We start from the raw sequence: 8932 nt of genomic DNA, 5'->3' as shown, positions 1-8932 counted from the left end.
ACCCATATATAAGATTTATCATGTTGTTCAACCCATTTATTCACTAAAGACCTAGGAAGCACTCACCATGTGTCTTGCACTACTTTAGGCAGGAGTTTGTAATGATGGAACTAACACACTCATGAAAAACAAAAAGATGAAGACCAATGAAATAAAAATTGGTAACTAGTATAAAACAGGCCCCAGTGTGTGATGTTCCCCTCCCTGTGTCCATGTGTTCTCATTGTTCAACTCCCACTTACGAGTGAGAACATTCACATGTGTATATCTATGTAACAAACCTGCATGTCTGCACATGTATCCCAGAACTTAAAGTATATATCTGAGTAAAAAAGAAAAAAAAAAAAAAAAACAGATAAGTACCTTGAAAGAGAACACAAGGAGAGAGCACCATAGATTGGGTGGTTAAAAAAAAAATTTAAAAAGCTCTGAAAAGGGAATTTTCAAGATGAAATCTGAGGCATGAGAAGCGGGCAGTTCAGGCCTATAAAGTTTCTCCTAGCAGTAGAAAAGGGGAAGTGTATTCCAGGTAGAATGATCCTGACGCTGGAAGATTGTAAGGAGATAAAAATGTAGCATCCTCGTGACTCAGAAAAAGGTGAATGTAGCTTGGGCATTATATGTAAGCAGAAGTGTGGCACAAGATGAAGTTAGAGAGGGGAGCAAGAATCAGATGAGGTAGGGCACTGCCGGTCATGATTAAAAGTTTGGATTTTATTATTTGTGCTATGTGAGAAGTACCTGGAATTAAAATGTTTTTCCATTTGATTTTAAAGGGATACATTTTTGAAGTATAACTTATTAGAGATAGATTAACAAAGAATATTGAATGCCAGGTAGAAGAGACTAAGCAAAAACTACGTACTTCACACACACACACACACAAAAGATAACAGTGAAAAAAGAAAGAACTGGTTAGGTGTGACATCTATGTATTGAAGTTATATCATGAGCTGAATTGTGCCCATCTCTGCACACCCCAACCCCATCTGAAGAGGCAGCAAGATGGCAGCCATGTGCAAGCCAGAGAAAGAGGCCCCAGAGGAACCAATCCAATATGGACCTTGATTTGAGACACCTAGCCTCCAAAACTGTGAAAAAAAATAATTTTCTGTTGCTTAAACCACCCACATTGTGAAATTTTATTATGGCAGCCCTAGGAAACTTCTACAAAGTGGAACAGGCAATATTTGTCAGGGGATTAGATGTAGAGTGATAGAAAATTAGCAGCAGGTATGATTTCCATGTTTGCCAATGGAATAACTAGGTGGATAGGGATGCCATTTCCTGAAACAGAAAGACTGAGGGAAGAGCACATTTCTTTGGAGTAATCAGGAATTTTCCTTTAATTACCCCAAATCTGAGATGACTGTGAGGCATATTTAGTAGAGATATAAATCACGGCAGTTGATTATTTAAAAATCTAGAGCTCAGAGGAGATATCCTTGTTAAAGGAATATACATGGGGTGTCTGTTCATGTGTGTATGCATGTATGTACATATACATACTTATTAGGGAGTGGATTATTCACTCCCTATTATTCAATATTAGGGAGTGGATTAGATCACCAAAGGGGAGGTGGTAGAGAAATAAGGGAAGTACATCCAATATTTAATCTCTAAAGCAGTCAGCATTTCAAGTTAATGTGGAAGAAGAACAAGCAAAAGGCACTGAGAAGTGTCTCAGTGTCTTCACAGTGATCAGTGATGTAAAAGTACATCTGGGAGAGTATGATAAAACAGAAACGAAAATAAAAGTGGTTTCCAAAACGAGGGCATTGCATTTAAAATGCTGCTGAAAGTTAGAGTAAGATGAGAAAAACATTTATCCCTTTAACTTGGCAACATGAAGGTCTTTAGTGATTTTTGACAAGAATTTTTTCAGTGGAATTGTGGGGGTGGAAGCCAGAATGGATTGAGCTGAGAAATGAGAGGGAAGTGAGGAAGTGAACTGAATGTGATTGCTTTTTAAAAAAAGATTCGTTATGAAGGGTATCTGAGAAACAGGTTGTTGATCAGAAGTTTTTAGACGGGTAGTATTGCTATAAAATATGTATGCTGATGGAAGTGGTCCAGGAGAGAGGGAGAGATTATTGGTGTGAGAGCCAATAGAAGTAAGATCCAAGTTACCTGTGGAGGGGACTGCTTCTTAGATAGGGAAGACAGGAGAAAATGGGTGAAGGCACAGTCAGTTTAATGAATATAAGGTATTTTCCATCTAATCACATCTGTTTTATAAATAATGAATGATAAAAGGTTATCACTTATCATTCAAAAGTTGAGGAGAAGCATTTTTAATGATCAAAGAAAAGTTACAAAATATTCATAGGGTGTAATAAGAAAGGGAGCTTATAAGTAACAGTCTGTGTGGTGAGATCGTGAGAACCTGGTGACTATAACTTTACAGGGACATCTAACTGCCTGAGGGTGTGAATTTCTTCAGTAATGCTCTGCTGCATAGGTCCTAGATCAGGAAAGGCAGTTGTCCATCACAGTAAACATGGTGATCCAGCCAGGAAAATGTAGTAAATAGCTGAAGATTGTTGTAAGTAAATTATTATAACAATGGGCGTGAAATCCATGGGATATACATTAGTTACCTACATTTGCATAACAAATTATCCCCAAATTTAGCAGTTGGAAGCCACAAACATTCCTGATCTATAGTGTCTGTAGGTCAGGAATACAGAAGCAGCTTAGCTGCTTGATTCTGGCTCAAGCCTGTCACGAAGCCGGCAACCAAGATGTTGGCTGGGCTGCAGTCCTCTCAAGACTTGAATGAGGCAGCTTCCACTTCTGAGCTCACTCATGTGTCTTTTGACAGGCCTCAGAAGGCCAAACTCACATGGACTTCTCTATTTAGGACTGTATCACAACATGGCACCTGGCTTACTGGCAAACAAATGCTCTAAGGAAGAGTAAAGGAGCTCCCGAGATGGAAAACACAGTCATTTTATATCTTAACATCCCATTGCTACTACCATATTCTGTTTGATAAAAGCAAATTTCTAAATCTAGCCCACATTCAAGAGAGAGACAATTACACAAGGACACACATATCAGGAAGTAGGGATCATTAGGGTCCATGTTAGAGGCTGCTTACCATAGAGTATAAGGAGGAAAGTAAAGATAAGAGCAGAAATTGGTGGGGATGACTAATAATATAAAAAAGACCTGAATTTTGTGAAAGACTTGATTCCATGTGGTTACTTAGGAGGTGAGTTTATAAAAGCAGAAGGTTGTAATTAGAGAATTGAAACATTAAATTTTAAATACTGGAAGCAGTTTAGTCACTGGTTAGACTTTTTAGTTAAAGACCATAGGGAAATGTGTTTGAACTAGTAGGAAAAACACACACACACACACACAGAAATAGAATGGAGAAGCTAGTGTGTCAGGATAAGACATCTACATGGGAGCTGAAGCCATGAGAAGAGGAATGGAAGTCAGGTAGACAGGAAAACTGCAAGCCAGCAGCTAAAAGATTCCATGAATGGAAAATATAACCTGGAGGAAGAGGTAAAGCTGCAAAGGCAGATGACTTGATCTCTACAGAAAGGTGGGCATGAAATGAAATGAGGAGTAAATATTTGAAACCAAAGGGGAGAGTAAGGATACTGATTCTGCCACTGACCCATTTAATCAGGGTATGGAAGCAGCATACACATAAATTGCATCTGTTTGACATGGTTAGAAGAGACGTCATGTCTTCATAAAGAAGCAGGCTTCAGTCAAGGAAGTGGGTAGAGAATATACTTCCTCTTGTTTGTTGGTGTGAAAGAGCATGGAGATCCAGAAGGCAAAATGAGAGAATCTTCCAGGAAGAGAAATGGTGGAGATAAGTGGATCAGAATTGGTAGAAACAGGACTGAACATGAATAAATGTTCAGAAATAATAGGTAGTCCATAGACTTCAATACCTGGTGCTGATAAAGGGCAGCAGACGTGCTGTTCCTGGCAGCTTTAGTTATTGTCATCATTAATGGTAAAGTGGGACTTCTGTCAAAGAAAAAAATTATTAGAGTGGGAGAGGAATAAAAATGGAAAGGACTGTCTGTACCTCAGCAGATGATAGCAAGGGAGAAAGGCAAAGCTAGTAAAACTATGGAGGTTTTCAAAATTGTGATAGAATAGAGAGGCATTTCCAACCTGTGAGTGGAAAAATTGTGATTCTTTCTAGTCTAGGATTTAATTGCATTTTTCTCTCATTGCTTCCATTTCTTGTGAGACACCTTCTGTTATTTAGAATATGTCAGGAAGAGCCTTAGACATTATTCAATCAAGCTCTTTTCTGTGAGATAACTGAAGTCCAGAGAATTCATAGCTTCTTGTCCTTAATGAGGTATATACTTAGTGTCAGTTTTGTGAGTAAAAATGAAGAATCTTGATTTCTAGTATAATTGAAATTTCAGAGATTAAAGATAATGGTGTTAGTAACTTTCTATGAAAAAATAACTAGCTGAAAAAGGACAAATTTGGGGGTGAATGTATGTTCGATTGCAAACACATATTTTGAGCTTTTAAAGTCCGTATTTTCCAAGATACTTCTACAGCACACAAATGTGACATTATGTGTTACCTACTTACAGCATTTCCTTAATATCACGAAAGAAACCTTGAAAGTTGATGCCCAAAAGCATTTACCGATTTTTTTAACTTGTATCGTTGTATAGGGAAATAATGATAAAAAATGGAAACCTGATGCAACTGGGGTTTTTGTAACCTTGACTTTGCCTAGCATGGAATAGGACTACACTTGAACTAACCCAGGATAGCTGTTCTATGACATCTCCCTTAACCCTAAGTCTATCCCTTTATTTTTTAGTACTTCAATGTACTTTCTATTCCGGGATGTCCAGGTAGAAAATGACCAATTTGTTTTTTACATAGAGACTACAGGATATACAGCTTGGTTCCTGACAGACTTCCTGTTTTAATAATAATAAAATAATAATAATAATCAGGAGGAGACAGAGAAGAAGAGGTTGTTTCAGTTTATAGTAAATATGCTAATTTTAAGGATAAGTACTGATAATAATGTAATCTTATAATATTTTGATCATTTAATTAACATTCCAAAGCTTTGTGTGTGTGTATATATATATGTGTGTGTATATATGTATGTGTACATGTGTGTATATGTATATGTGTACTTATATATGTGTACATATATATATGTGTGCATATATATATATATATGGGAGATACTAAATACTAAAAACTAAATACTAATACTAAATACTAAAAAATTAAGGCATATTTAACAAGAAATAACCTACAAACCTATCCATGCTTCTTAAAGCCTTACTGAAAATAACAAGTTACAGAATTTAGAATGTGATAACATAGTGATATCAGAAAAACTATGAGAGAAAGAAAACACTTTCTAAAATTGAGTAAACATATCCTAGAAACATTCTTATTTGAGTATGAGAATTCTGCAAATGATACTGAATTTTAAGCAATGATCCTGGATTATAGGGTTATTCTCAAAGTGGAGGGACTAAACTTAGCACATACAGACAAAAAGATGAAAAATAGAGATAAATCACACTTATAACCTCATCATTCCAAAGTAATCTTAATAAAATAATAATAGGAGAGATAAATTTGAAAGGCTTTAATATTAGATACTTGGGTCAATTTAAAATGCCATACCAGTCTATATTTTGATGTGCTAACACTGACCTCTCAATAGTTCTTCTGTAAATCATCAAGGAAACTTATTTAATAATCAATTTATACAATTAATCTGGTAGTTTTGGAATTAAATGCATTACTTTATAAAAGAGAAATACAAAGCAATGTAGTGAAACTTCCCAAATATATGTGTATCAACTGAAATACACATATACATATCATATACATATATATACACACACACGTGTGTGTACTTACAAATGTGTGCATACATATACATATGTATGTATAAAATATGTGTATGTGTTTTTATATATAAACATAAATATAGACATAGACTTGTGAAAGAGACCAATGAAAGCAGATAATTATAATTTGAAATGGTGATTTTAATATGTATTCAGTCATAAAAGTGGACCAACGTCAATAGAAAGGAAAGGACAGAGAGCTGAGGGTGTGTAAACTGCTGCTCTCTTTTTGCTGTTGGGCAACATGTCAGCAATGCTTTCATATGGAGCATCTTGCAGACATGAAAGAAGGTGGTTCCTCCTTGCTTTGCCTTTGGATTGTGCTGTTGTTAGTGTCCAGAGACCAGTCTGTCCATATAGGGTTCTTTTTGTGATTCTTTATTATAATCCCCTAAGGAAGTGAGACGAGGCTGGGGTTACTGGAGACAGTGTCTTGCTTGGTGTAGTTATCATCCTCAAATCATCTGCTATAAATATATCTCAGCAGGATCATCATCAGGCCAGCTCAGTGGCCTGCAATTTATGAAGGTGATGAGAAACAATGTGAAGGGTGAAGCGCTTTATTAAGGATGGCTTTCTTTTCTGACCCTGCCCTGACTTCTACTTGAATATAAATGATCTTGGGAGTAAGTGATCCTTTCCATTTAGGATTAAGGCTTTTAAATTGTCCCTTTCAGCTGTTATTCTTATGCCACTGTGTCATGACTTTAAGAATTTCTAAGAAACATCAAAATCACAGTGTTACAATATGATAAATCACTAGATGCAAAATAGAGGTATAACTGAACCTTACATTACATTCTTTCCTTTTTATGTATAAACCATCCAAAGCATTTTTTTCCTCCATTTTTATTCCACATTTGTCATTTTTTTTTTTTTTTTCCTCTGGATAAAGTAACAGAACTGACCAACTTGCCTTGCAAAAATCATAATTACGATCTCTAGGGAAGTTGAAATAAAATGTTTTTCTCCTTTGTGTTGCTCAACGTTCTTTGTTTTTAAAAGAAAATATGTTTGCTTAAACGGTGTTTCAAAATCTGTTCTGGACATAAACCCTAATTGTTTCCTTTTAACATTTCCTTAAATGAATAAAAAATATTGTAAAGAACCAAAATGACACAAAACCAAAATGCCACCCAGGCTGCTCTCTTGCCGGTGATTTGTTACTGGGAAAATAGTTAAAGCCTGCTGGGGAATTATTAACTGTTTCCCTTACAGAGTGTTTATCCCAGGCACTCTTTTAAGAAGGGAAAGCCTTGAAGAGGGTCACTCTATTAATATGTATTAAGAAGTAAAGGACCAATTTTAATATTCAAACAACTCCAGTTGAAAAAAGACCATAAACATCTTCCTGTTTTCACTATCAATCTCTTTTAAAATGGTGTTCTTGGCTATCTATAATCGCCCCAGGGGAGAGAAAAAAATGCAAAAGAGTGAGGGGAACACATGATGGAAAACTGCTTTATTCAACTTCACCTGCCGCTTGAGAAACTCACCCTTACGAAGATTCCAGCACTTTATATGAATTGCCCATTAGGGTTTCCTCCCACCACATCACTGCACTATTTTAGCACTTGTTTTGCAAACCACCAACTGCGTTTACAAGTAGAAGCATAATCAGGAGGCGAATGACCTTTTGTAGCATGTATCTGAAGCTGGTTTATCGGACACTTCGTCAGCCAACTGTCCAGGAGGCAAAATGACTGATAGATAAGTGATAGATAGACAGGCAGATAGATAGATAGATTAAAAGGTGGGGAAACATCCCTTTTCCCTTTCTATATAATCTGGTTGTTTCTCTTCACCCCTTTTCTCGTTTCTTCCCACCCCGTCCCCAAACCTGTAACTAGGGAAACTTGAAAAAGAATCAGATACATTAAGACTACAAAACGAAATAAAAGTTTAGACCCCGAAACCATGATTCCATTGCCAAGCAGAAAGCAATGCAAGAGCCCAACCTCGGTCGCCGCACCGCGATCCTGACAAAGCCTGTATGGAGCCAGAACAAATAAGATGTTAATTGCAGCCTCGCAGAGAAAAAAATACTATTGTTCCAGCCAGAGACATTCAGCAGCTCGGGAGGTGGGATGTGCCCCCTCCGCTGCGGACTGGATCAATCCTGAATCCCGGTTCTGAAATAACAGCTCTCTGGCTGCGACAGGTCTGCGCTGAAAGACAGAGAAAGACGATCAAGTCCAGCATTCACTTCCCACCCTTCAGAGTCGCCTTCCCATCCTCCGCACCCCCCTGCCTCGCCTCCCAGTGAGTTTCTCTTACAGTTGGTCGCCGCCAGCCCCAGCGGTGGGAACTGAGGATGCAAAAACCTCCCAGACGCAGAAAATACCGCTTTCGGGACGTGCTTGGGTTTGAGTAGCCGTGACGTGCAGGCGCACCGCGCCCTTGGCTGGAGCTCCGTGGAGCCCCCCTCCCGCCAGCCTCTCCCCCGCCCTCCCGCCGGGACTCCCTCCTCTCCCACCCCGCGACTCCCCTCGCCGTCTCTCTCACACACCCGCCCGCGCCCCCGGCAGGCAGAACTCCAGGAAGTCGCAGCGGCCGCGCCGCGCCGCGCGAGCCGAGCCTCTGGCGGGAGGCTGGGCGCACCGCAGCTGCGCAAAAGAGGGGCGCGCGGCATCCGGGACGCGCGCGCACAGGAGCACGCGGGAGGCCGCCACGCGGACGCGCTCCTGGGACACGCGCACCCCCCCGCGCGCGCGCCCAAGGGAGAGCGAGCACCGCGCGCCGGCGCGCACACCCGAGACAGAGCTTTACTATCTCGCTCCCTCTCGCGCCTCCCTCCTCGCTGGGCATTCAAACAGCTTTCCGACATCACCAGCCAAGGATTTTTTCCCCCCTCTCCTTAGTCGCCGTCCGTCCGTCAGTACCTGCAGGGGGGAGGAGGAGGAGGAGGGAGGAAAGCGGAAAGAGGAAAAAGCATAAGCTTGAGCCTTCCGATCCGACCACGAATACTCCTGTAATAAACCCACCGCCCCAACAAATCTGCCATAGCAGCCGCCGCCGCCGCCGCCGGTCACTTCTCGTCTCAG

The 8932-nt window shown here is 39.7% G+C and overlaps 1 long non-coding RNA gene across 1 annotated transcript; it reads right to left on the bottom strand.

Annotated features, from left to right (window-relative positions):
* Window positions 1-380: 380 nt before the first annotated feature.
* Window positions 381-8466, bottom strand: LOC116469307 (uncharacterized). Its single transcript, XR_004248236.2, has 3 exons — window positions 7385-8466; window positions 3921-3999; window positions 381-3814 (listed from the first exon to the last, which is right to left on the bottom strand). It is a non-coding gene; the product is annotated as an uncharacterized LOC116469307 (long non-coding RNA).
* Between the last annotated feature and the right edge of the window lie 466 nt (window positions 8467-8932).

Source organism: Hylobates moloch, unplaced genomic scaffold, assembly GCF_009828535.3.
Source record: "Hylobates moloch isolate HMO894 unplaced genomic scaffold, HMol_V3 SCAFFOLD_2, whole genome shotgun sequence".
NCBI classification, from domain to species: Eukaryota; Metazoa; Chordata; class Mammalia; order Primates; family Hylobatidae; genus Hylobates; species Hylobates moloch.
This window is presented reverse-complemented; position numbering and strand designations above follow the sequence as displayed.